Genomic DNA, 26,050 nt, shown 5'->3' with positions numbered 1-26,050 from the left:
CTTTCCTCATTGTGTCTTTGTAAAAATGAGGTGACTATGTACATGTTTGGGTTGATCTTTTTTTGTGTTCTCTCTTCTTGTCTATGGCTCTAGGTTTTTGTGCAAGTATCAACTATCCTGCATAACTATAGCTTGGCAATGTAATTTAGTATCGGGGACTCTGAGTCCTCAGGATTTCATTTTATTTATCAGGATATCCTTTGGAGATTTAGGGCCTGTTGTGGGTCCTTGTGATTTTTCGTGTTGTGTATTAATATGTATTTAATTTCACTTTCTTGGCACATCATAAATGCCCATAATTAGTGTTACACTGGGACATTTGGATACGTCTGTATATTGGGTAATGATCAAATCAGGGTGTTTGCCATTTCTGTTTCCTAACACAGGTATTATTCTGTGTGGAGAGAACATTCAAAAGCCTTCCTTCCAGCTCCTTTGAAATCTGCAATACGAAATCGTTAACCAGAGTCATCCAGCTGTGAAATAGAGCACCAGACTGTTCTTAACAGGTAAGGGGAACTTGGTTTCCAAAACCAATTCCTCCCCATTACCCCTCATCCCCCAGCCTCTGGTAACCAACAATGCCCTTTCTGTTGTTTATGATAATGTTTTTTAGATTTGAGTGATCCTGGGTACTGTTTGTGATTCTGGACCTAACTTACTTCATTTAACATAATGTGTTCCAGATTCAACTGTGTTGCTCCAAGTGACATGTTATTATTTTGATGGCTGAAGTGTTTTGCCTTGTGTGTATATACACCAGAGGTTTTTAAAAATCTTTTCATCTGTGGATAGACAGGTAAGTTGGTTGCATTATCCTGGCTTTTGTGAATGATGCTGCAATAAACATGGGAAGTCAAGTATCTCTAGATAATACAGATTTCATTTGTTTTGAAGGTATATCCAGAAGATGAATTGCTAGATTGTATGGTATCTGTATTTTCAATTCTTTAAGGAACCTCTTAACTTCTTTTGTTAACTTTTAACTTCAGGGGTACACGTGGGAGTTTGTTATATAGTTAAACTTGTGTTGTGAGGGTTTGTTGTACAAATTATTTCTTCAGCCTAGTACCCATTAGTCATTGATCCTGATCCTCTCCCTCCTCCCACCCTCTGCCTTCTGATAGGCCTCAGTGTGTGTCCTTCCCCTCCATGTGTCCATGTATTCTCATCATTTAGCTCCCACTTATAAGTGAGGACATACAGTATTGGAGTTTCTAGGAACCTCTAACTCTTTCCCACAGTTTACTAATATTCATTCCCACCAACAGTGGATAACAGCGCCCCTTTCTCCAGATCCACAGCATCATTCTTATTTTTAGAAATCTTTATTCTTTTAGCAATATTCATTCCAATAAGCAGGAGATGCTATCTGAATGTGTGCATGAATTCCGTTTGTGGAACTAACAGTGTTGTTGAGGTTCTTATCTATCACCTGGTGGTCCATTTTACCTGTCCTTTGCAGAATGGTCTGTGGAGGTTCTTTGACAAATAGTTATTTTTGCTACTTTTTAGTGTTTTTTCCTGTATACAGGTTCAAGAACAACCCATTATGAGTTATATGATTGCCTGAAATGCTTGCTTATTCCTTAGAATGCTTTTCAGTTTGTAACATCGGTTTTTTTCTTTCCTTTGAGATTTGTCTCGCTTTGTTGTCCAGGCTGGAGTACAATGGTGCAATCTTGGCTCCACTGCAGTCTCCACCTCCTAGGTTCAAGGGATTTTCCTGCCTCAGCCTCCCAAGTAGCTGAGATTATAGGTACACACCACCATGCCTGGCTAATTTTTGTATTTTTAGTAGAGACGGGGTTTCATGATGTTGGCCAGGCTGGTCTTGAGCTCCTGACCTCAAGTGATCCACCCACCTTGGCCTCCCAAAGTGCTGAGATTATAGACATGAGCCACTGTGCCTGGCCATAATCTAGAACATTGTTTGTTTGTTTTTAAGTTCAGGGGTACATGTGCAGGTTTGTTACATAGGTAAACTTGTGTTTTGGGAGTTTGTTGTAAAGATTTATTTCATCACCCAGACATTAAGCCTAGTACCCATTAGTGATTTTTCTTGATCCTCTTCTTCCTCCCACTCTCCACCCTCTGATAGGCCTAGTGTGGTTGTTCCCCTCTGTCTCCATGTGTTCTCATCCTTTAGCACACTTATAAGTGAGAACACGCAGTATTTGCGTTTCTGTTTCTGTGTTAGTGTGCTAAGAATAATGGCCTCTAGTTCCATCCATGTTTCCACAAAGGACGTATCTAGTTCATTTTTATAGCTGCATAGTATTTCATGGTGTATATGTACCACATTGTCTTTTTCCAGTTTACCACTGATGGGCATTTAGGTTGATTCCATGTCTTTGCTATTGTGCATAGTGTTGCAGTGAACATACACGTGCATGTATCTTTATAATTTATATTCTTTGGGGTATATCTCCAGTAATGGGATTGCTCTGTCTTTAGGTCTTTGAGGAATTGCCACAGTGTTTTCCACAATGATCGAATGAATTTACACTCCCACCTGCAGTGTATAAGCATTCCTTTTTCTCCACAACTTTGCCAGCATTTGTTTTTATTTTTATTTTGTAAAATTTTATTTCAATGGTTTTTGGGGAACAGGTGGTTTTTGGTTATGTTGGGGTGATCAGACCCAACACCAGGCTGTGCAGGTGATGAAGTCCAGTGGAGTCAAAGGAATGAGAAAAGACAAGAGAGAAAGTGGGACCAGGGGGCGGATGCTAGTATGGAGGCTGGGAAGGCCCGGAGAGCTCTGGGAGCCCACACTATTTATTGGTGATCAAACAAAGAAACAGGTGGTGAGGATGTGGGGGTTGAAAGGAAGTGATGTATCAAGAGCGAGTAAACTACAGCTGTGATGGTTTAGCATTTTCTTTGAAACATATGGCTACATGGGATAATGGGAGTGCTAGAAGCCAGGAGCCAGCAAATCTGGACACATTCCAAAGGCCAGGAGGAGATTTACCCTGGACCCTGGAATGTTGTTCCAAGCCCTGCCTCAGCTTCTCTCCCAACACTCAGCTTTCCTCCCAGCAGGTTACATGGATAAGTTCTTTAGTGGTGATTTCTGAGATTTCAGTGCACCCATCACCCGAGCAAGTATACACTGGACCCAGTGAGCTTCTGTTATTGTTTCTATTTACTTATTTTTTTGAGACAGAGTCTCACCATGTCACCTGGGCTGGAGTGTGGTGGTGCAATCTCAGCTCATTGCAACCTTCAGCTCTAGGGTTCAAGCAGTTCTCCTGTCTCAGCCTCCAGAGTAGCTGGGATTACAGGCATATACCACCCTGCCTGACTAATTTTTGTATTTTTTTTTAGCAAAGATGGGGTTTCACCATGTTGGCCAGGCTAGTCCCAAACTCCTGGCCTCAAGTGATCTGCCCGCCTGAGCCTCCCAAAGTGCTGGGATTATAGGTGTGAGCCACCACACTGGGCTAACAATGAGTTTTTTCCTTCAGGTGTGTGTATGTGTGTGTGTGTGTGTGTGTGTGTTGCCCTTCTTTCAAAGTGGAACGCAGATTTAGGGTCTCAAAGTGCACCCTCAATGTGTGTTTTCATTAAAGGCATTTTATGACTTAAGGTCTTTTGTTCTGAGATCATTTTTGAGTTGATTTGCATACATCATGTAAAATAAGGGTTCAGTTTCTATCTTCTGCATATGGATATCATTTTTCTGACAGCTATTTACTGAGTGGCCTCTGCCTTCTACATTGTGTCTTTGTGGTGTGCTTTATAAAAGTGAGTTGACTATGGATACAGTTGTGTTGATCATTTGCCTCCCCTTTTTTGCCCCTGGTGGCTGTAGGTCTTTGTTTTCATGCAAGTGCCATGGATTTTGCATGACTATAGATTTGCAGTGTCATTTGATATCAGAGATAGTGAGTCCTCATGCTTTTGTTGTTTCTCAGGATTTCTTTGGCTATTGGGAGCTTTGTGGTTCCCTGTGATTTTGAGCAATGTGTATTCATTTTTGTTAATTTTCATATCATAAAGGTCCATAATAAAGAGGTATTCTGGGACATTTTCACACATGTATATATTAGGTAATGACCAAATTGAGGTACTTAGCATTTCTATTCCTTCATACAGGTATTGTTTTTGGGTGGAGAGAACGTTGAAAATCATCCCTTCTTGCCCTTTTGAAACATATATTATTTTAAATTCCAGCCACCAGGCTGAGGAAGAGAACACCCACGTTTCTTTCTTTCATGTTAGGGCAACTTTATTTCTAAAACCAATTCCTCCTCATTCCCTCTCTATCCCCCACCCCCAGTAACCAAAATTGTGCTTTCTACTTCTTTAAGATAAATGTTTTAAGATTTCACATGAGTGATGACATGCACTGTTTGTCTTTCTGGGCCTAGCTCATTACATTTAACATAATGTTTTCCAGGTTAATCTGTGTTGCCCCAAATGACGTTGTTTCATTATTTTGATGACTGAAAAGTATTCCCTTGTGTATATGTACTAGAGTGAAGGGGGCCAGCCCCTCCACACCTGTGGATATTTCTTGCCAGATGGGATGAGAGACTGAGAAAAGAAGTAAGACACAAAGTATAGAGAAAGAACAGTGGGCCCAGGGGACCGGTGCTCAGGATATGGAGGACCTGCACCGGCACCGGTCTCTGAGTTCCCTCAGTATTTATTGATTACTATTTTCACTATCTCAGCAAGAGGAATGTGACAGGAGAGCAGGGTGATAGTGGGGAGAAGGTCAGCAAGAAAACATGTGAGCAAAGGAATCTGTGTCACAAATAAGTTCAGGGGAAGGTACTGTGCCTGGATGTGCACATAGGCCAGATTTATGCTTTTCTCACCCAAACATCTCAGTGGAGTAAAGAATAACAGAGCAGGCCGGGCGCGGTGGCTCAAGCCTGTAATCCCAGCACTTTGGGAGGCCGAGGCAGGCAGATCACGAGGTCAGGAGATCGAGACCCTCCTGGCTAACACGGTGAAACCCCGTCTCTACTAAAAATACAAAAACTAGCCAGGCGCGGTGGCAGGCGCCTGTAGTCCCAGCTACTTGGAGGCTGAGGTGGGAGAATGGCGGGAACCCAGGAGGCAGAACTTGCAGTGAGCCGAGATCGCGTCACTGCACTCCAGCCTGGGCGACACAGCGAGACTCCGTCTCAAAAAAAAAAAAAAGAATAACAGAGCAGCATTGCTGCCAATATGTCTCGCCTCCTGCCACGGGGCGGTTTTTCTCCCATCTCAGAATTGAACAAATGTACGGTCAGGTTTTATACCAAGACATTTGGTTCCCAGGGACAGGCAGGAGACAGAGGCCTTCCTCTTATCTCAGCTGCAAGAGGCTTTCCTCTTTTACTAATCCTCCTCAGCACAGACCCTTCATGGGTGTCGGGCTGGGGGATGGTCAGGTCTTTCCCATCCCATGAGTCCATATCTCAGGCTGTCACATGGGGAGAATACCCTTGGACCATACCCGGCTTTCCAGGGCAGAGGTCCCTGCGGCTTTCCGCAGTGCATTGTGCTCCTGGTTTATCGAGAATGGAGAATGGCAATGACTTTTACCAAGCATACTGCCTGTAAACATTTTGTTAAGAAGGCACATCCTGCACAGCCCTAGATCCCTTAAACCTTCATTCCATACAATACATATTTCTGTGAGCTTAAGGTTGGGGCAAAGTTACAGATTAATAGCATCTCAGGGCAAAGCAATTTTTCAGGGTATAGGTAAAAATGGAGTTTCTTACGTCTTCCCTTTCTACATAGACACAGTAACAGTCTGATCTCTCTTTCTTTTCCCTACACTGCCCAGCCCTGCTGTGCTTGAATGCCCCCAGCGAGGCCATGAGAGCAGCTCCCTGCTCTGATGGCCTAAGTGGACCATGTGTCTGAGGCTGCCCTGTATGTTTTGTTCAAAGGAGGGGCAGAAAAACAGGAAAAAAAAAAAAAACAAAAGACTGCCAAGAGGAAGCTGACTCCTAACACCACCTCCCTTTCCACCTCCACTACTATCTGTGCCGGCACCACCTCCACCTCCACCACACCAGCCTCTACCACCCCAGCCTCCACCACCCCGGCCTCCACCAGCATGGCCAGCAGCCAGGCCCTCACAGGAGGGCAGCTCACCAGAGCCCCTGCCCGAGTTGCATAGCAGCAGCCTGATTGACCATGAGTACACAGTGGCCGGTGCCTTCACCAAGGCCCAGACTGGCCGCGCCTCCCAGCCCATGGCCCCCGGCGTCTTTCTCACACAGAGGTGGCCCTCTGCATTGTCTCTGAACAACACTGCTGCCAAAGGTACTGTGGCTGCCAGAGGGAGCCCACAGTCCCCCTGCCCCGTCTGCCCCCCTGGGCAGCCCCAGACATGCAGACTCGGCCTGGGGTAGAGGGGAGCACATCGGGAGGGCTTCTGGGCCCCAGGTGGCAGGTGCTGCGGTTCAGGTTAGTTGCGTCTTCGTGTGAGCGTGTCCCACGGCACAGGATATGTGTGCTTTCATCCCCTTGCTCAGTGGACATGCTCGGCCCCTGATCTGCCTGTACCCCTGCACCCGGCCGTGGGGCTGGCCGGCTGTGGAGACTGGGTGATGCAGCACAGAGTGCTGGCAGTGGCTCCTGGTCTTGTTACTGGGGGTGGGGCCCAAGCATCCTCACATCCTCCTCGTAATGCCACCCCCAAGTCCATGCCCATCCTACTGCCAGGAGCCCTTGAGGACATGGCCTCTGAGGTGGAGGCTTTGCCAGAAATCCTGAACTCCTGAGGGGTGCTGAGCCCAGAGCTGGGGCCTCATAGGCCCATTTTACAGATGGGGGACTGCAGGCTGCCCCTTGGTGTCAGCAGGACCCTCCTCACAACCGGTATGCCGTGCCCCCTGCCATCTAGCTCATCTTCCTTTTTTGTGTCCCCTCCCCGACTCCCCTAGGAAAATACAAAAAAGGACATGGCGACCGCCAAGCAGAGGCTTGGGAAAATTTTGAAAATTCATCGGAACAGGAAATTGTTCCTTTAAGGTTTGGAAAGCCAGGATCCTTGTCCTCCGCTCAGGATCCCAGGAGTCCCGTGAAAACATCCGCCTGCCAGGAGGGTGCTGAGCTGCCTCACCAGGGGGGGCCTTGACTCTTCCGGCTGCCATCTCCCCAATGAGCATCTGTCCCTTGAGCCAACGGAGCAAGCCCAGCGCAGCCCCTCAATTTGAAAATGGACGTCTTTCCTCAAGGTGGCCCCTTAATTTGCAAATGGACATCTTTTCTCAACGTGGCCCCTCAATTTGCAAAGGGATGTCTTTTTTCAACGTGGCCCCTCGATTTGAAAATAGACGTCTTTTCTCAAGTTGCTAAGAGTGACCTGTCCCAGAAAAGTGGCCCTGCAAGTTTGAGGACTGTTCACTCCACTATAAGGGCAGCTGTAGGCCCCCCTGAGCATGGGTGTGATTGCGGGGCCTCTGCGACTCTGCTGAGAGCATGAGTCCTTCAAGGAAGGCGGAGTGAGCCAATGCTCACCAGTCCTAGAGTCGGAGCTGGCCACAGGCTGGCAGCCTCCTGGGGCTTAAAAATGGCAAAGAGCACGGAAAGAGGAGGAGCGAGTGGGATGTTTATGTCCCCCCTTCTCTCCCTGAGTGATTCTCAGCCAAGTCCAGACAGTGCTTGGCAGGCGAGGAAGGGTCTGCCCCGAGCTCCCTGGTTGGCAGGTGGCAGCAGGATGGTGGGGGTGTCCAGCCTGAATGCCCAGGAGCATTTCTCGGGCGCAGCTAAGACTGGCAGTTGGGTTGGTGTATTAGTGGGCAGAGGAGCCATTGTGGGGTCCCCAGGAAAAGACAAGGGCTCAGCCACATCTTGGGGTCTGGGAGGCCCAGGCTAAGCCGTATGGCAGGGTCTGTTGCCCTCGTGGCCACACTCGGAAGAAGCACTTCTCAGGCAAGGCACCCCTGCCCCGGAACTGGCTGGGCAGGAACAGCGGCCAGGCGGTCTGAGGACTTACGATTGGCACTTCTCTGTCCTCCCGTGTCAGCGTGTGGTGTCGCCTGCGTGGGTCATACCTGGATGGTGTGTCTGCCATCCACGTATGGATGGATTTGTTTCTCAGGCAATCCTGTATTTTACTTTTAGATGTATTTCCTGAAGCATATTTTTCATAGAATGTAGCGTGTGAAGAGCTTTTTAAATAATTTTTTTATAAGAGTAAAAGTATCTTTAGGCATTTCTGTAGAGTTCTTCATTAACGTTTATATGAGTTTTTTGCTGAGTCAGATGGACAGTCGGGTTCTGATGCTTTCTCCTTCTCCTTTCCTTTTGTTATTTTTTTCTTTTAAGAACTAAGGTATTGCCTGAAAACTAAGTGATGTCTGTGCAGCCTTACACTCTGTCTTTACAGAAACAAACAGTACACAAAAGATCTCTTCCGCACTCATTTTGAAGGTGAATCTTCAACTTTAATACCAGCTCTTTGTTTTCCTTCTTGTATGATGAGGGGATGGAGGGATAGTTATTTTACTAGCAACCTGTGAAGTATTTCCATGTTTTGTGATGCTGTAATTTATTAATGTTTGTAGCTTTTTATATTTGTACATTTTTTATGAATTTAGTTTATATACCCATTACCTGGATGTTTTGTCCACGGGGAGAGGCAACTTGGCCTTATCCACTTCCACTGGTTCTGTTTGGAGGGATGTAGTCCCCAGGGCCCAAGGCTGGGAGAGGGGGTCTCATGGGGCCCCAGGCTGATTCAGAACTGGTGTTTTTAAAGTTTCCTTTACCCTGCCCTTGTTGAACACTTACATAATCTAACCTGGACATCAAGCACTTCTCTTTTTTTTAAACTTTATTATTTTGGCAACACATACATTTCTAACAAAGTTTATTGTGCTATTAAAGTGCTTTATTTCCCAATTCATATGACTCTTGTATCGAGTCCAGGAGGTCTAAGGCAACTTAGATCAAAGTTTTCAAAAATATTTCAGGTTTTGTACAGAACGACGTCTGTGTCATTTCTGCCTCGACTGTAGTTGTTCATCCTGGCAGTGAGGGTGGTGGGGAGGCTGCGGCCACCTGCGTCCCTCATGGAAAGCCTTGGGTTGCCCCACCAAGTCACATGCAGCGCCCCGAGCTGGCCGGCAGGAGTGGACAGAAGAGACCTTCGGGGGCTGCAGGGGTGGTAGCAGCCTTTGAGACCCCGGCTCTGCCAGTCCCAGACCTGAGGATGTTCTCGGGAAGTCTCTAGAACCTTCTTCTGGACTCACAGATGTGGGGTTTGGCTGAGTCCAGTGGGCACACACATGTGCACCCCAGCACGGATGCACACCCAGAAGCATTCAGTCCCTTGCATGATTCCAGCCTACGTCTAATATTACAGTGAACCAGCAGGAACAGCCCTTGCCTGACAGAGGCACTCAAATGGTGCGAGCCCAGGGAGGGTGCTGAGTGCAGGGGTGGGGTTGCTGCTCACGGTGCATGGCAGGCAGGGCTGCTGGAACACCGCTGAGGCCTGGGTCAGTCTGTGCAGGGGGGCAGGGGTTGCACAAGTGGGGGCGCTGGTGACAATGTTGAGGACCACCGATAAACAGGCCATTTGGCATTTATCGGAGAAACATGAATAACCTCGGGCCATTTGGGCAGTGCAGACGCTGAGAATCAAGGGGTGTGAGGACAGCTGGACCGGCCCAAGCCCCACACATGGGCTCTTGCCCTGGGATGGGAGCTGAGAGTGAGATAAGAAGCTGGGGACAGGAGTTTGGCCTGGGTCACCCAAGGTCACTTAGCTTGTAGGTCGCCGAGCAGGGTTGGCCCTGGCTGCCGACACCCTGAGCAAGCGGGAAGTAGGTTCCCCAGTAGACCCTGAGCAGAGGGCCCTGCCATGCCGGGAGTCCGACCCACCACTGTGAGATTCTGGGGTGGGATGTCAACCTGCAGGTCTGTGGTCATTCACTCCGTGCAGTTTGTCATGTGGCACAGGAAACTAACCTAGGGCTGACTGTGGGCAAGTCCCTTCTCGCTCTGAGCTGTTCCCTCCAGTCCCTGCTGGGTGATCCGGGGGATGCTCCCACCATGCATGTTGGTCAAGCCCCCAGGAAGGACCCTTCCAGGACCTGGGGGCTGCAGGGTGGGGTTGGGGTCCCAATGCTGCCCCCAGGTGGTGTCTGGGACCCACACTGGGGCTGCCCAGGCTGCCAGGCATTTTGGATGCCACTGAGCCGTGAGCACTCCCACAGCCTGAACCACTCCGCTAGACCCCACAAGAGCTGGGTGTTCTCTGCACACCCCCAGGCTGCCTGGGCAGCTGGCCTGTCCTGTGGCTCTCCCAGGAGTCCCTGCACCTTCAGCCCCACAGCCACTGGGATAAAGTGTGCAGTGCTCTCCAGGCCCGGGCTCTGGAGCCCCAACCATCCTCAGGTTGGCTGGCTCCCTGGGCCCAGCGTCTGGATCTTGGGGGAGCTGTCTGGGTGCTAGTTGGGTCCATCCCCACAAAGCACTGCTGTGAGGACTCACCGAAGCTGGGCACCTTGGGCCCTGGAAGGGGCTTCCGCGGCTGCCCAGCATGTCCTGGAGCCCGGGCTCCACCCTGTGCTGCACTCGGGCTGGCCCGGTGTCTACAGCCCAGCCCCCATTGAGTACCAGGAAGCCTGTGAGCCAGGTGTCATGCAAGGATCCTGTCCAGGTGTGCAGTGCACAGACCTGGATCTGCATCTTTGGGTGTGCGCCTGGATGGGGAGCGGCCGGGTGACCACAGGCCCATGTGGGTCCAAGCATGCCTCCGGCTGTGGCTCTTCCCCTAACCTTGGTGTTGGTGCTGACTGCCCTGTGACAGTCAAGTTGAGAGGGTGAGGTCCGTGGCACAGGTGGATAGACAGAGGCCCAGGCTGCCTCCTGGTCACTGGGCCCCCTCCCTCCACAGGGTAGGCTGAGGCTGAGGAGGGACAACCCTGGGTACCCGGTGAGCCCAGCCAGAGGTGTCCACAGAATCCCTCAGGGGAGTGCAGTCCATTCTTGCAGGTGCTGGCCCGGCCAGGGCCCCCTCTTCACTTGGGCCTCCATCACCTCACCCATGGATCACCACGAGGAGCCTGAGTCTCACTTTTGAGGCTCTTTCTGCCTTCTTCGGGCATCTTACATCCCTTGATGTACACAGGCCGGGACTGAGATTAGGGCCACCAGTGTTGTCCTAAGACTGGAAGACCCATGGCCTCCAGCACGGCAGGTCCTTGTCTCACTGACAGCTGCGGGGTGGAGGGGAGGAGGGGTTCCAAGGACTCAGAGAGCCAAGACCCTCCAGCCCCTCCCCAAGCCCCAATCCGCCTGCACCCAGGAAGCCCAACACACGACATCAATGCAACTCGGAAGCCCTCCTCAGATGGGACTTGAGTGCTCCAGAAACATCCTTCGCTCACTGTCATTTCCAGCCCCTTTGCCACAGGTGGCTGTGTGGCTGGTTTTGTCCATCTGCCCACCAGGCTGTGAAGGTGAAGCGCTTGGGCACAGGAGTGCCACTGGCCTGGTGGGGCAGTGGCTAAGTCCTCGAGTTCCCTCGTGGAAGGGAGCTGCTGACCAGCAGCGGGCTTTGTGGGTCCCGCCTCTGAGATTCAGGCCTGTCTGTCCCTGCAGCCTGCTCCATTCAGCCTGGGCAAGGTCAGCACCCAGTGCAGTGAACACATGCAAGCCAACTGCCCCCGGTCCCGCCCTCCAAAGCTCACTGGATTCCACAGTGGTTTACTGAGTGGCTTCTGTGTGTCCGGCACTGTGTGGAGAACCTGCTCCAGCTTTCACCCAGACTGACCACCTGGGGCAGGCGTTGTCATTAGCCAGTTCTGCCCAGGAGTCCACCGAGGCTCAGAAGAGGCACCTGCTGCTCACAGTGGAGCGAGACCCACGCCTACCACAGGACCACCTGGACCACAGGACCTCAGGACAGCGTGTGGGGGAGACATGCCTCCAGCTGAGAAGGGCAGGTCTGCAGGGGCCCTGGAGCTGGCCCTTGCAAAGTGATGTTTCTAGCAAAGTTAGCGGAGGCGGAGGGAGACAGCAGACCTTGGGGCTGTCAGACACGGGCCCTGTGGGCTGAACAGAAAGGAGGGTCTGCAGCGGCTCAGAGCAGAGCCCCGGGGCCACCCTCACAGTAGAGGGACGCAGCAGGCCCTTGGGGGCCCCGCACTTCAGAAGCAGTTGGAGTCGGCTCTCCAGGACTACAGCCTGCTGCTGGTGGGCCAGAGGCAAGGGACTCTCTCCTGCCCCTGCCATGTGCCCATCATCTCCATGCCTGGTGAGGAGCTCAGCAACTCGGGCAGCTCAGTCTATTCTGCAGGGCCCTGCCTAGGTGCCCTGGCTGGACCCAGAGCCAGTCCCTGAACCTGCAGTTGGCAAAACAGGGTTCAATTTGTGAACCTTTGGAGCCATACCCAAAATAACCACCAGGAGGCAGACCAGGGCTGGGAACGAGGACAATTGCGTGAGGTTATTTTTGTGCCTCGGGCTGGGGCAAGTGCTGGGACTTAAGGGCAAATGGCAGGCTTGATGGTAACTAAGGGAAAAAAAATTACAAGCATGCTGTGAGTGCTGGGAAGGTGACAGTAAAAATTAGCTCAGCTTAGTCATGAGCTATTGATGCACATGTGCTGTGTTACCTTGCTATGCGTCACAGATCTCCCTAGGGAGATCTTCTGAGCGTTTCCATTTTACTGATGAGGAAACTGAGGCACAGAGTCTCTCAGCTGCTAGAGCAGGAATTTAAGTCCAAGCAGGTCAGCTCCAGGATCCTTGGGCTTATAAGCGACACCTGCAGACAGACGTTCTGCAGCCAGCAGCCAGGAGGTAGCTTGCAAGGCCTGCGGAAAGAGGGCTGTGGGTGTGGGGCCAGGGGCGGTGCCGGAGCAAAGGCCCTGAGATGGATGTCTGCAGCTAGGGCCTGAGCCTGTGGAAGGGCAGGGTGGAGCTTGGAGCTCATCCAAGGGGCACCAGCACTGTCCCTACAGAGGCTCTCCCTCCACGGGCTTCAAAGTGGTCCACCTCTTTCCCCTAGATAGGCGGGTCTCTGTCCCCTGCCTGCCCCAGCCTAGCCTGAGCTCTGTGCCTGTCCCAGACTCTGCACAGCCCTGGGCGTGGAGCCCAATGTGTGGATGGTGACACTGAGGCAGGTCTTGTCTGGGACATATGGCTGCCAAGGGTCTATGCCCTCCTTTTCACAGTATCAAGAGGCTGGAGGGTGGTGTGGAAGGGAGAGTTGAGAAGGCTCACAGTCCAGGGTTACAAAAAGAGAGAGAGATGCTGCTGATTTTCAAATCCAAGCTGTGTTCCAGCCCTCATGAAAGCAGTCTCCTTAATAAGAATTCCCAGTGGTGATGGTGATGTAAGGACTCAGACGGAAGGTCTCAGACATCGGGTTCAATACTGCTGGTCTTGTCCAGTGACTCTGGCCAGAGAGATTCTGTGGGTGGACCTGGCACCTAAGCGCAGTAGGAGGTACAGGGGAGGCCGTGTCCTGGGCCTCGAGACGTGTGTGCTGGGGGGACCTGTACCAATGCTTAAACACTTATTCATTTCCAGTTTTCATTCGCATACTTTGGAATATTTTTTTTTTTTTTTGGCCACAGCTTTTTGTCCTCAGAGCCCTATGGCCAGAGGGACTGGCTGAGGTGAGTGGGGTGCTAGGTGAGGTGCCCACAGGGGCCCAGCTGAGCTGTGAATGCCTGATGGATGCCCCATGGCAAACCCTGGCCACTCTGCTGAGCCAACTAATGCCCTTGAAGCCTCGCCCAGGCTGAGTCCCACCGCCACCTCATCCAAACCCCGGTGATGCCACCTTGGCAGAAAAATGATGCTATTCCATTAACATCTGACACGGATCTGCAGGCCCCAAACATTCGAGCGAGCTGTTAATACCCGGCGCTGGCTGGGCCCTCGCCCGGCCTCCGAGTAGGATCCTTGTCATGAATCGTCCTTCTGCCGGCCCAGCTACGCCCTGGGTCCCACCGTCCAGCCAGTGCTAATCCAAAATCGGAATCCTCCTCATCCCTGCAAACTGCACTTACCAAACACTGGATATGTGGGCTTTGCAGGCAGGAGCAGAAAGAGTGGGTGCACCCCATTTCCGGTGCTGACGTGGGGATGGACGTCCTGGTGCTGGCCTTGCCCACTGTGTGACCTGGGGGCCTCAACTTCCTGCCTATAAAATACAGCAATACCCCTGGTCTCCTGAGGGGCTTGTGAGAATGAGACCTGAGGGCCTGGCATGCCACGATTCCACCTGCCTGACATGCTCCTGGGGACAAGTCTCTCGGGCTGCCTGGCCAAGATGGGTGGGCTGCTGGGGGCTGGCAGCTCCGTAGAGCCCTCCTGTCCACACCTCCTGGCTGGAAGCAGCCCACTGTGGTGCTGCGTGACTTCTGCTCACTGTGGCTGATTTAATAGGTGTGTGAGGCCACCTCCACGTTGTTACCTATGTCTTTTCACCCAGAAGAGGAAGGATTTTGTCCATGTGTTGTCTAGCATCAGGAGTACCACATGAGTACACCAATATGCAGTTTTGTCTGCTTGTCAAGGGGAAATCTTACATAAATGTGCAGTGACCCACATATTTGGTAGAGGAAGCTTCCGTCTGTGACACGCCCAGGAGTACATATGTATTTCCTTCCTTCCTTCTTGGGTTCCTTTCTGTTATAGTTTAGGACAACTGCATGTCTTTGCCTCCAGGGGGCCAGCAGCATCTCTACTCTGCTCCCTGGGCTGGCAGGTCCCCCAGTGGGACAATCATCTTACCTCCAGGCAGGATTACAGAGGTAAGCCACCTTAGCTCAGTGCCAGGCTCCTAGGGGGACTCACACGATGTTTACTGGGATTATTATCATTGCTCAAAAAAGCCATTTGTTTCACCTTTAAATCTGGCTAAAAAGACAGTCCTGTTTCCTTATTATTTACTTTTTAAACCATGCAGCTCTGCTCCACTGGGATGTACTGTAATTCACTGTAGAGCACTGGGATCACCCTGATATAGTCCCCATTGGTATCCAGGTATTTGTGGCACAAAAAATATACACGGAAATTACTTTCCCTGTGGATGGGTTTTTCCTGGTGGAAAGTTTAATCAATGTATGAACTCCGTGCTCCTCCTGGGTTTCCAGGTGCAACGCTAGAATATGTTCCCAATCTACCAGATCCTTCTTGTCCTCCTCGGTTGATGAGCTGCAAACCCAAGAAGCAAACCTGAAGACTGTTGATGACCTCAGGCTGCATCCACTCTCCCTGCTCAGGGAGGAGGGGGCGCACTCTCCTGGTCAAACCCTCCCTCTTCCCCCCAACTCAATGCAGACACACTCTGGGCTTAGCTCTCAACTTCACTCTGGGGTGGGGCAGGGGTGGGGCACACAATCTCCCAGGAATCCCTACACCAGCCCTGCCCTGTCTCGGTCTCCTGAGTCCCTGCTTCATTGCCCCCAATTCAGCTTTGAGACACCATTTCCTCTGGTCACCTTCCAGCCCAGCCACCATCTGTGGCTCCCCACTAAGTGTTACGGGATCCCAACATTCTGTGTCCTCCATTATCTTGTACTGCAACTCTCATAGCCCCAGCAGGGCATCCTTTGGGCAGTCATCAGGCCTCCCCAGGCCCATTTCACCCCTGAGGATGGTCTCCATCTGACCCCATGTTGGCTGGTGCTGGGGCCACGGTGGTGAGCCAGCTGTGATCCTGCTCTTGGGGAGCCCCAGCTCCTGGGCAGCTAAGGGTCTTGGTGGTCAGCGGGTAGCAATGTGAATGGAATGGCCAGGGATCCTGAAGGAGAAAAGGACTGGAGAGTGAGGTGAGGAGGGGCGCACAGGGAACTCTAGAAGAGGAAGTGCCAGAATGGAGTCCTTGGAGATCGACCTGGACTCCATGAGAAATCTGAAGGCCAGCTTGGAGAACAGCCTGAGGGAGGTGGAGGCCCGCTATGCCCTACAGATGGAGCAGCTCAATGGGATCCTGCTGCACCTGGAGTCAGAGCTGGCACAGACCCGGGCAAAGGGACAGCGACAGGCCGAGGAGTATGAGGCCCTGCTGAACATCAAGGTCAAGCTGGAAGCTGAGATTGCCACCTACCGCCGCCTGCTGGAAGATGGCGAGGAATTCAATCTTGGTGATGCCTTGGACAGCAGCAACTCCATGCAAACCATCCAAAAGACCACCACCCGCCAGATAGTGGATGGCAAAGTGGTGTCTGAGACCAACGACACCAAAGTTCTGAGGCATTAAGCCAGCAAAAGCAGGGTACCCTTTGGGGAGCAGGAGGCCAATAAAAAGTTCAGAGTTCAAAAAAAAAAAAGAAAAAAAAGAAAGAAAGAATCAGCAAAAGCCTAAGTTCGACGGCAAGCCTGACCCTTGAGGTCAGAAAAGTTGCCCAGGGTTGACGATGTCTCCTCTGCACATGCCCCACTGTGTACTGCAACTGAGGAACCTCTGAGTGCTCCACCCTAGGTTTTACAGCCCTTGTGCACTTGGCTCTCTGAGTTCAAGAGTTACAGGAATATCCTCTTCTAGGAACAACAAGGACAGAGCCCATACTGTCCCAGAAACTTTCTCCTTATCTTAGGAGAGATAAATGTTCTTGGAACATTCTAAAATTATTCTGAGAATTAGGCGGTACTGAAAGCTGAATTGGTCAAGGCCATTCGGGTCTTGTCCTCCTGACCACATAGACAAAGTGGACTACAAAACAATAAGCATTTGCAGAAATAATCATATTGCATCGTGGTAGTCATTCTTCATTATGATAAAAAGAGTGTATTCACCAAAATGTTACCTGAATTCTAAATCTGAATAAACCCAATAAAACATAGATTTGGACCTGTTGTTACATTTGATAAAAGATACACTAAACCAAAATAAATAAACAAATAAATACATAAATTCTAGAAGAAGTATAAAAATCAGACTCATTTCAATAAAGGCTGACAAACAAGGTTGTCAGACATATGACAGAGTAATAGAAAATGTTGACAATGCTTAGGGCAAAGTGAATATGATTGATATTCAAATGAACAAAGAAGATGGTAAACTCAATGGAAAAATGGGCCAAAAAATTCCAATACATTATTAGCAATCTGTGAAATGCAAATGTGTACAAATAAAATGAGATCTGTATTTTCACCACTTGCTTAGGAAATATAAGAATCCTAGATAACGTGTGATGAGGATATGAGGAAAAGAACCTTTATGGGCAATGGATGGGAAATTAAATGGTTTTAAACATTTCAGAAAATAACATGACAGAACCCATTTGAAAGTATGCATACTCTACAACCTGTCTCAATGATGGGTACCTATCCATGATATAGTTTGGATGTGTGTCCCCTCCAAATCTCAGGCTGAAAAATGAACCCCAATGTTGGAGGTGGGACCCAGTGGGAGGTATTGTATATGGGGTGGATCCCTTATGAATAGTTTAGTACAGGAATGTCCAACCTTTTGGTTTCCTAGGACAACATTAAAAGAAGACTTTTCTTGGGCCACACATAAAATACACTAAAAACAGCTGATGAGAAAACACACACACACACACACACATAAAATCTCTCATATTTTAACAAAGTTGACACATTTGTTTTGAGCCACATTGAATGCAAGTTCTGACTTGCATTCAGCCCACAAGCTGTGGGTTGGACAAGCTTGGTTTAGCACCATCCTCTTGAGTGAGTTCTTCTCAGTGAGTTCATGAGAGATCTGAAGAGTGTTAAAGTGTGTGAGCACTCTTCTGTTAAAAATAGCCTGGGACTGCCCCCTTCTCTCTCTTGTTCCCTCTTTGACCTTGTGACACACTGGCTCCCCTTCAACTTCTGCCATGATTGTAAACTTCCTGAGGCCTCACCCAGAGCAGATGCCATTGCTTCCTGTGCAGCCTGCAGAACCCTGAACCAAGATAAACCTCTTTTTTAAAAACAAAAAAGATAATAAATTACCCAGCATCAGGTATGTCTTCATAGCAATAGAAACAGGCCAAGAGTTCTAGACCAGTCTGGGCAACAGAGTGGGCTTTTGTGTCCACACACAAAAAATTAAAAATTAGCCAGGCATGATGTTGTACACCTGTAGTTCCATCTACTGGAGAGGCTGAGGCAGGAGGATCACCCGAGGCCAGGAGTTTGAGCCTGCAATGAGCTATGATTGCTCCACTGCACTATAGCCTGGGTGACAGAGTGAGACTCTGTCTCTTAAGTGAAAATAAGTGAGTGTGAGGAGACCACATGATCTTTCTACTTTTCAGCGCCTACTGCAGTTCCCTGTAGACTATTTTGCTTATTCCAATGTTCCAGATGCTGTCTGCACATTGTAGGCTTGTTGTTCTACCTACTCAAGACCCCAGATCCAACCAATGTCCTCAGAGATGGGCTCCACTGCTAGTCTGTGATCACCTAGGAAGGACTTGTTTTTCTATGAAATTTAGTTCATTGAAACTTTAAGCCCACAGTTTTTTGATAGCTTTAAACAAATTTTTTTTAAGTTCATCCAATGTCTTATCATTATGGCAGGAGCGATTGCCCTTGGTAACTTTATTTTAATTGGAAGAAGAATTTCTAACGTTGACATTGTAATGAGGATTTTGTATTTTGACGTTAATGGGGCAATTAAATTCAAGTCTATTTCCTATCTTATGCATGTATTGAAGGATCAAGTGAGAAAATATATGTAGAGTGCATGAAGTGTCTAATACACACTACTGATACACAGTTGTATTATGACTACACACTGAAAACACATGATCAACCAGATAGCTTCCTGAGACCTAGAGCCAGGCTTTTCCAATGATACTTAACTGTTGAATAATTCTATTCCATTTTTCATGGGACTTAGGGTTTCGTCCATAAAGTGCTGCCACAGTTTGCAAATCAATTATATCAATAAGCATGCTAATTTATTCAGCAAACATATTCTTGTAGCAATACTTACTCAATGAAAGAAGTAATATATTTAATTTCTAGTAGAAGCTACTTCTCTCATTGTGACCTGGTTACAAACATTGAATGTTCTAGTTATTTTGAGGAGCATTAATAGGCATTACCCAAAGAAGATGATATATTACCTAGACAGCAAGAACTCTTGTTCCTCTTTATCTTCTTTTGGATAAACTCTACAGTCTCCTGGTAGTGAATCCAGATTCTGTGGGATGTACAAAACAATCCTCCATAAATTTAAATTTATGCCGATGATCATATGTAATGAAATTAGCACTTAAGAACCAACTTGAGACCATGTTCAGAATGGAAGCTTCAGAAACCTATGGTAAACACATGAATATAAGACCATTTTAGACACAGTCCCCAAATTACCTCTGAATTCAGTGGGAAAAAGTGACAATATTTAGGGCATCTGGGATAGTGCTGCCTTCTTATGCCTAACATCAGCAAATTAAAACCTCATACTAGTGCTCTGAAGCCTCATATAACTAGTAAGGTTTATGTCTGAAGAAGCCACTGCAGGCTACTGTTGAAACCAGCTACACAACCATCTGAAAGCCATTTGCCTCCCTCTGGTTAAAAACAGTCCCATGTCTACGATGATGTAGTTAAGGCTGTATCAAGATCTTCTGTCTCTCAGCAGGGACGTGGTTTCCCAAATGCTAATGTTTGACCAACAAAAGTTTTGCAGCCAGAGCTTGTGCAAGTATTGGTAGATAGAAAATACAAAATCAAACCATTTCTCATAAATGATTAAAGACTTAAAAAATGAATGCAAGAATCCTGTGTGCGTGTGCATGGGTATATGCCAGTGTGTGTGTATTCAGCTTTATTAACTTTATTTAACTTGATTAACTTTGTTTAAAATTTCATTTTAAAATTAGATTGGGGAGTAAAACATTATTTTTCATCTCTTGTCATAAATCTTCTGGCTCATGGGATTCTGACATTCTGTCACGCTTGGCAAAGTTGGATTCATGAAACCAATAGCGGGACTGAGCCTGCGTGTGCAGCACTTACACAAGGGCTCCCTATTTTGTGCAACAAGGAGTTTCAAGAGTCCAAAGAAAAAAATGTCAAGAATTACATTGAGATGTCAGAGACAGGCTCCGAAGCCTTTTTACTTAAACTACTTGGAATCACTACCTTGTTAATGAACATGAAAATCTTCTGTGTCCATTTATCAGATTAATTACTTTTTCCATAAAAAGAGTGAGTTGAGAGGATAATAAGCAAGAAACCCCCTGTCTCTGCTTCCTCCTGAAAACAGGGAAATTGATATCTTAACCTTGTTTTTGAGAGATGAATGGCTAGGTCAATATTGTGTGGCTATTTGTCCTTCCACTTGGGAGAGATTACCACTGCATTTTCCCCTCAATCTCTAGAATCATGGCTTATAAAAAACAATTATGTATTGAATTACTAATTAAATCAAAAGTTTATTAGACTTACTATCAAAGAGCATGCTCAGATTTATCTGTTAGTAATAAAAATATAAAATCTAAAAACAATATTATAAGTAAAATAATCCCTGTTACAGAGAAAAGCTATGCACTGTTATGAAAGCCTTTCATATTTAGGGATATCAGGTAAGGCCTCCCTTGGTGGGGAAGATGAAGAGTAAACTAAAATAAGAGTAAGAGCTAATCATATACATCTGGGACAGTAGTGGGAAAAGCATATGAACAAGAAGACCAAAGTCCAGGAGACAAGAAGAAATATATCTGAATCATTTAGTTCAATAATGTTCATGCCACGAAAGGGAGGAGAGAGAAAAGACACAGATTTTGTACTGCTTGAACCCATTTTTGGACTCTTGATATTTATCCTAGTACCAAGGTGAAGTCTTTGGGAATTTTTAAACAAAACAATTTACCATGGAAATTGTATTTGCATTTCAAGAAGGTCATTCTGAAATACAGCACAGAAACATTTTTGGAGAGAGCATCAGAGAGAGCACTTTAGAGGTGCTCAGCATAGCCCAGGTGAGAAAGTGATGGGCTGGAATCCAGGATGGCAATGAAAATAGAGAAAAATCCATTCAATAAATAGAAGGTAAAATCTGACAACACTTGATGACTGGAAGTGGAAATGTGAAGAAAAAAATGTCAAGAATTACATTGAGATGTCAGGTGTAGGTAGAGGTTGACATCATTTGCTGGAAAAAAAAATGCAGGACGAATACCACTTTGAGTGAAAGAGACATCTGGGTTGCTTAACGTGTCATGACATGGAACTTTTCCAATTTCATGCAGGTAAATTAGGAGGGCTGAACCTTGAGGCACAAAAGATGGTGATGGTGGTAACAGTGGCCTTGAGACTAGACTCTAAAAAGATTAAGGTGATTTGGAGCAGCTACAGACTGGAATATTTGAGTGAAAACAAAAAAACAAAAAACATTCACACTTATTCTTGGAGTCTTGTTCTATTTGAAGGAGTAAATAATTGGGCCTCATTCAGAGCTGTAAGTTTTGGTAAGCCATAAAATGGACAGAAAATTGTATAAAAAGCAATTCACCAATTCTATTCACTAAACATTTACTGATTTTTTTCCAGGTTTAAGTATTATGACAGACATTGTATGGTAATTTATTGACCATCTTTTCTGGTGTTTGTATTAATACACAGAGAAATCTCACTTTGAAAGTGTAGTATTGCTTTCGGCTTACACCAATCAGTAGCCATTATCCCAATTAATTAAATAAGATTGTTTCAGTGGTAAGCTACATTTTGAAGTTAATGGAACACTTAAAAAGCTGTAATGTAACTGCAGATGTAGTATGCAAAACATGTTTGATTCGTGTTGTTCAACACAATTTCATCATAAAATCTTATCTATAAAACAAATATTTTTACACAGCTATTCTCTTGCTTTGTGTAAAGTTTATGTCTTGTATCTCTATCAAATTAATTTACATTTCTAGTTTTTCTCAACCATAAATGACAACACTAATTTTTACAAACATTAATGATGAACTACACTCACTCATAACTTTGTCTAAGTTCTCTTAGATTTATTGAACAATATCTGAGTAATGGCTAGCAGTTTATTCTATGATGATAAACATTTTTACAGTATCCAGGCTTCAGACGTATTTTTGAAGACTTCTTTCTATATGGGTCAAAATTTAAATCAGTTGTAAAACACGATCCACTTAAATACGTTCTCCAGTATGAGCTATTAAAATGAAATACCAAAGTGGTTCCCCAAGGCACCAATTTATAGTCTATATGTGCAGTGCAGAGTTACCAGACCAAGGCACAGTGTAAGCAAGGAAATATTATTTCTTATTTTCTTATTCCTAAGATGCTTCTTACTCTCAGTTACATAAAAATGTATATTACAGGCAAAGAAAAATTAACACAAATAGAAGTAAATATAAAGTATATTCACATTAATAATCAGCTTTGCTTTATCTCTTAAAGGATATAACAAACTTGGGGTTTTCAGGACCTTATAACTCCTGGTTCATTGGAAAGTACAGAAATTCTTCCCAAAAGTTGTATATAATGCATTATTCAAATAGTGTCCAACCACTAGTTAGAAAGCTTAGCACTCAAATAGCCTTTGAAATCTCTGTAGAGTCACCTCAGTAGAACAGTCCTGATAATTTACAGAAGTGTGGAGTGCACTAAGAGATCCCTGAAGTACGATGTCTTTGCTTGTAGAGTGTTTTCTGTGTTGATCCACTGATGTGTGTGTGTGGATGTGTGAGTGTTTCAGTGTGTAGGTGGGTGAGTGTGGGTGTGTGTGTATGTGTGTGTGTGTAGGTGGGTGGGTATGGGTGTGTAGGTGTGTGTTACCTGTTTACATTGTGGTATGTGTTGGGTGCCGCCAGTAGGTACTTGGAAGAGCGAGGACCATAAGCTTGTAAACATTCCTACATGCCTGCTTCATAAGAAGTGTACTCAACATGGTCAAAAGTAAACCAAGTGAACAAATTAGACATTAATTAAATTTAATGCTGGCCAGGAAAGAAGTATTCAAGGCCAGGTAAAATGAAGAAATACAACCAAATGAATGAAAGTTTTAAATTGATGAGTAGAATGATACAGGAATCTTTTTTAAGGATTGTAATTTCTAGTGAATATCAGTATATAAAACTAAGTATTATATGGCTGTCAATTGACTAAAAACTGTACTTAAAATTTGAGGTAGTGAAACAGTCATATATTGTCTTCTAATTCCATTTTTCTCTCTCAAGAATGACGTGTTAAAAATTTTTTTTGAAATTTTACATTCTCATCTTGAAACAGCTTCACAAGACTTACATGAGAATCTGGATTCTTATAAGACGTCTGATTGTTTATTGGTATGCTTGTATTTCTGTTACGTGCATCAATGTCAAACATTCGTTTCCTGAGCTATTCTCTAGAACACAATTTAACTTGTAATGGACACTCAACAAATGGTCAGTCAGATAATTAAATCAACACCTTAGTTCCATCAATTTTCATTTCACATAAAAATGACTGATCTATATCACAGAGAGATGAGGGAAGGAGAGCAGTTGAGACTGAAAGGATGACAAGCAGACCTCATTCTGCAGTGGATTTCCTACAGTCTCCACTTCCGAATGCTTGGAAACACTTGCCATACTCAAAAAAATAGCTCACAGCGCAGGGCTAGCATGGGGAGGCTTAGCACTAACAACTCAGAATTCCACCAACTTGTACGGGCCTCAGTGTCCTTACTGGGCCCTGGCGTCGGTCTGAGAGTCTGAGGTCTGTTGGTCTGAGGGTCCTAGGGAAATCCAGCCACTCAGGAGCCTGAGATATTGTAGCATCGCGGCCGGACCTCCTCTCTCAGCGGACTCATTTTCCAGCACCCCCTCCACTGTCTCTGCCCAATTCCTCGGGGGAAAAAGTATTTCTTTTTTCTTTTGATAATACTTCCTGAAACTTTTGCGGGTACAGAAACCACAAACTGATTGACTGACAAAAGGGGGAAGAGGAGAGGCAACCAGAAACCTTGGGGGACCGGTTCCCTCCATACCCAGGTCTCTTCTCCCCAGCACAGCTTAGCCCACAGCCTGGAGGTGCCAGCGGACACCCTCACCCTACACGCATCCGGACATGGCCTTGACCTCTTCTCCCACAGCCCAGTGGCTCAGTCCTGAGAAGGAACCAAAGTAAGAGGGGAAAAAGCCCTGCCGCCTGATCCCGCGCTACCACTCACAGACCCTCGGTTGATTGGCAGCACTGAACAGGTTAAAAGAAAAGAAAACAAAAAGACCCAAACACCCAGACAGAAAGACCATGTGCGGAGAGAGCGTGCTGGGAGCCTCAGTAGCCGGCCTCCTCCTGGGATATTCAGGGGCCTTCCCTGGGCCCAGGCAGTCGCTGGCACCCGAGGGAGCCCTGTGGGCCACTGAGCCTTGTGGACAGTACTTGGGGTCATATTTCTGCCAGCCCAGGCTGAAGACTTGGCCGCTGTGGTTGGCGCCCTGCGTGTAGCCCGTCTGCAGGGACATGGCGTTACCACACTTGTTGATTCCCAGCTTGGTGTCACAGATGTGCCGCCGGTCCCAAGAGCCATCATGCGCACCTGGCTGACCACTTGTTTGTGCCCATCTGGAGGCCGATGGTCGAGTGGTCCATGGGGGCAGAATGTGGTTCTTGGGGTCGTAGAGATGCCTCCTCGTGCCATATGCGGTCGTGTCTGGCTGGCTGGAGCATTTGTTGGTGCCCTTCTGCAGCTCGATGACGCAATGTCCCGCCTTCAGAATGGCGTATTGGAAGTTCCGCTCCTGCTTCTCCGAGTACTTGTCACCGATGTCCCCCCTGCTCTGTAGCCCCTTAGTCTTGGCCTTCCCTGCCAGGGCGAGAAGAGACACCTGCACCTGCTCACGTTCCCACTCTCAAACCGGTCGTTGGCCCCAAATAGGTCCACGGGGTTCATGCTGTAGCTGACCATGGCCTTGGTGAAGTTGGAGAAGTTTTCTCGCCGGTGCCAGTTCTGCAGGGAGCGGCTGATCTTGGAGACTGAGCCCTGCTGCAGCTTGTTCATGAGTGTGCCTAAGATAATCCCGTCCTTCAGGCCTTTCTGGAAGTCGCGCCGATGAAGCGGCTGGTGAGTCCCTCCATCCAGCTGCGGAGCTCTGCTTTCTGGGCGTCATATTTGGACAGGAGCCAGTTCTTGACCTCCGCAAAGAGCCTGTAGGAGCGGCCCTTGCTAAGCTGCCTGGAGCTCATGACTGGAGGGCGTGGCAGCGAGATGGGACAGGACCGGACGGGGTCACTAAGTCTTTTTGCTAGTTTGCAATATTTTGTTTTCACCACACCATTGTTTTTAGTACATATGTGTACATATGTTTTGAGTATTTAAAAAATGTGTTAAAAATGTTAGACATCTCCCTTTTTTTACCTTCCCTTTTACCCTTTACTGCCATTTACATCCACACAGACGCACACGCATATACACATACTGACCAAAATTAATTAGATGTACAAATGGGTTATTTGAATCCAAAAAAGTCAATCTATATTAGTTAAAGTGTCATGCCAGTGCGAATTATTTTTATAATCCTTTCAAGAAGAAAGAACTTCCAGCTGGGCGCAGTGGCTCATGCCTGTAATCCCAGGCATGATTTTGGGATTTTGGGAAGCCAAGGGCTATGTATCACGAGGTCAGGAGTTCAAGACCAGACTGGCCAAGATGTCGAAACCTTGTCCCTACTAAAAATAGGAAAAAACTTAGCTGGGCATGGTGGCACGCGCCTGTAATCCCAGCTATTCGGGAGACTGAGGCAGAGAATTTCTTAAACCTCGGGAGGCAGAGGTTGCAGTGAGCCGAGATCGCCCTGCTGCACTCCAGCCTGGGCGACAGACAGGGAGTCTGTCTCAAAAAAAACAAAAAAAAGGAAAATAAAAGAAAGAACTGTCTTACTTTTTTGAAGATATTATTCTGTATCCATTTTATAATTTTGTGGCCACCACAAAAGATGTGTCAAATCACAGAGTGAAAATAATAAGTGGTAATTTAAAATGTTGAATTTTGGCCGGGTGTGATGGCTCACGCCTGTACTCCCAGCACATTGGGAGGCCGAGGCAGGTGGATCACCTGAGGTTGGCAGTTCGAGACCAGCCTGGCCAACCTGGTGAAACCCTTTCTCTACTAAAAATATAAAAATTAGCCAGGCATGGTGGCACAAATCTG

General features: G+C 47.2%; 1 long non-coding RNA gene and 1 pseudogene across 1 annotated transcript; one reads left to right on the top strand and one right to left on the bottom strand.

Moving 5' to 3' along the window:
• Positions 1 to 436: 436 nt before the first annotated feature.
• On the top strand, positions 437 to 8,773 carry LOC117089824. Its single transcript, XR_004439768.1, has 3 exons — positions 437 to 799; positions 5,901 to 6,279; positions 6,903 to 8,773. It is a non-coding gene; the product is annotated as an uncharacterized LOC117089824 (long non-coding RNA).
• Positions 8,774 to 24,177: 15,404 nt separating this feature from the next.
• On the bottom strand, positions 24,178 to 25,184 carry LOC117089815 (annotated as a pseudogene).
• Between the last annotated feature and the right edge of the window lie 866 nt (positions 25,185 to 26,050).

The sequence above is a fragment of the Trachypithecus francoisi genome, unplaced genomic scaffold, assembly GCF_009764315.1.
Source record: "Trachypithecus francoisi isolate TF-2019V2 unplaced genomic scaffold, Tfra_2.0 Contig00895, whole genome shotgun sequence".
Classification (NCBI taxonomy): domain Eukaryota; kingdom Metazoa; phylum Chordata; class Mammalia; order Primates; family Cercopithecidae; genus Trachypithecus; species Trachypithecus francoisi.
This window is presented reverse-complemented; position numbering and strand designations above follow the sequence as displayed.